Raw genomic sequence first — 2,163 nt, 5'->3', positions numbered from 1 at the left:
TTGTGATGCTTTTTTTATTTCTCTCCCCTCTGCCCCATTTTCTACTCCCCAATTTCAGTAATTTTTTTAGCGTGACAAGTTATTCAGCCTTTTGCCAAAGCCAATAGATCCAAGTCTCTTGCTTAATCCTCTCCTTTTCCCGTTTTTGAGGAGTGGATCTGGGACACTGTTGTTTGCTCTGTCACAGCAGATTGCTGCCAGTACTGACTGTGACTCCAGAAGTATCAGCCAGCTCCCAGGGACTAAGTTTTATTTGAATCCTCATGCCAGCTTTTACCTATCTTGAAGAGTAAGCAAAGGGGAAAAAATGTCACTGTTCAAGTACAAGGCATGTAATTGGCAGTAGCAAGTAACAACTTCCTGCTGCTAAAAATATTTTGCTTTATTTCATTTTCCTAGCATTAGCAAGTCAGCAGTCTGTTCTGAAAAACAGCATTTTAAATGGCACATGAAAACTCAGCTATTAGAAACAGTAAGTGAACAGCAGTTTTTCCTGGTGCCCTAGGCTTCCTAATTACTGCATATTAAATTGAAACAGGTGTGTTCAGAGGCAGCTGAGCTAACATTGCCTTGGCCCAACTCTAATTGCAATCCTTGACAAGTGAAGTAGCAGCATTTTAGGGATAATACATCACTTTTACCCCATTTTCTGCTCTTCCTGAGCTCCTCTCAGGAGGCTCTTTGAACCACTAATGCAAGGTGGCAATTCATTTTGGTGACAAGTGCATTCAGATGGGAAAGTGGCAGGCTTCTGGCAAGGTGGCTTTTAACAAGGTCAGAGAAGAGCATAAAACAGTTGAAGGAATATCATGGAGGGAATAGAAAATATTACCAAGCCAAACCCAGCTCTTTTGATTGTTTTTGCAGTGTCAATAATTGCAAATACAGTGGATACAGGGTTTGGCTTCATTCCTATGATATAGGTTGAAAAGCAATTAAAATGTCGTGACATCCTCAGAAAACAGTAAGTCCCCAGTTCGCATCTGTTTTCTCCCATCTTCTTGGCTTGTGAGTGAAATGCCAAGGAACCAGGAGATGCATTGTGACATAAGACTGGAAATCCATTAGATATATGCTGTAATGGAATCCCAAAACTCAGAGGTTTCGAGGTCACTTTTGGGATGTTGGAGAACTCAATAGTTTTCCGTCAGTCTTTCAGGTAGTGAGGACAGTGGGACTTGCCTGTCCCTTTTGCTGGGGGTGGTGTGGCTCTGTGTCCCAGATGGTGCCAAGCTCATACTGGACAAACAGATTGAAATTTAGCCCAGAAAAATTTGGGTTGCTGGTTGGTATTGAGAAGCAGCCAGAGGCAATATTAGTCCTTGAAGACAGTGGGCCTGCTGTTAGATCTCTAGTCAAATGAAAACCTTAATGGTCAAAATTAGCCCAGCTGCTTGACAGCATGTTTCAGAAGTAATTCAGACAGCTTTTTGACTGGCCTCTTTTTTTGACCTGGCCCTTTTTTACCACACTTAAAAATTTCATTTTTAATTTGATACTGGAAATAGGGTAAGGGTTTATTTGCCAAAAGGTCATCTCTGCAATGCTTATGGCACTGCAGCTCCGGGACCTGCCTGTTGATTTCTGGGTAGAGTTTAAAGTGCTTCTTAGCGTCTTTAAGAATCAAAAAGGCTTCCCTTTGGACTAAATGGTTGCATGTTACTGGGACAGAGTTGCAGTATCAGGTGCCAGGGCATACAGAGACCTGAACTGGCACCTCTTATCAGCTGAATTTAGATTCAGATGAAGAGAGTGAAAAAGAATGCAACCTTTCTCATTCATCCCTGATGTTTCACTCCTGATAGTACAAAAATGTTAAGGAGGAAGATGCCCTTCACTCAGGAGGAACAAACTTGAAATGCTTTCCTTTTTTTTTTTTTTTTCCTCCTCTGTACATGTCCTGTTTCTGTTCATGTTTAAAGATACAGTCCTGAACAGCATTTTGAGGAAGAGACTGCAAAATTTAAGTGCCAAGCCTGGATCTGTACCACTTGAGCTACTGAAGATATGAGAATGCAAACTAGAAAGAGGGCAGCTCCATCCTGCTCCAGAAGAGGCAGGAGCAATTAGTTGGCAATGCTGGTTTATGTTTTTACTGTAATTCATTTGAGGTATTTTTTTCTTTCCTTTCAAAGTTAGATAAGAGTCTGGCTTTAAAGTCCA

This window comes from Aphelocoma coerulescens, chromosome 3, assembly GCF_041296385.1.
Source record: "Aphelocoma coerulescens isolate FSJ_1873_10779 chromosome 3, UR_Acoe_1.0, whole genome shotgun sequence".
Lineage (NCBI taxonomy): Eukaryota > Metazoa > Chordata > Aves > Passeriformes > Corvidae > Aphelocoma > Aphelocoma coerulescens.
This window is presented reverse-complemented; position numbering follows the sequence as displayed.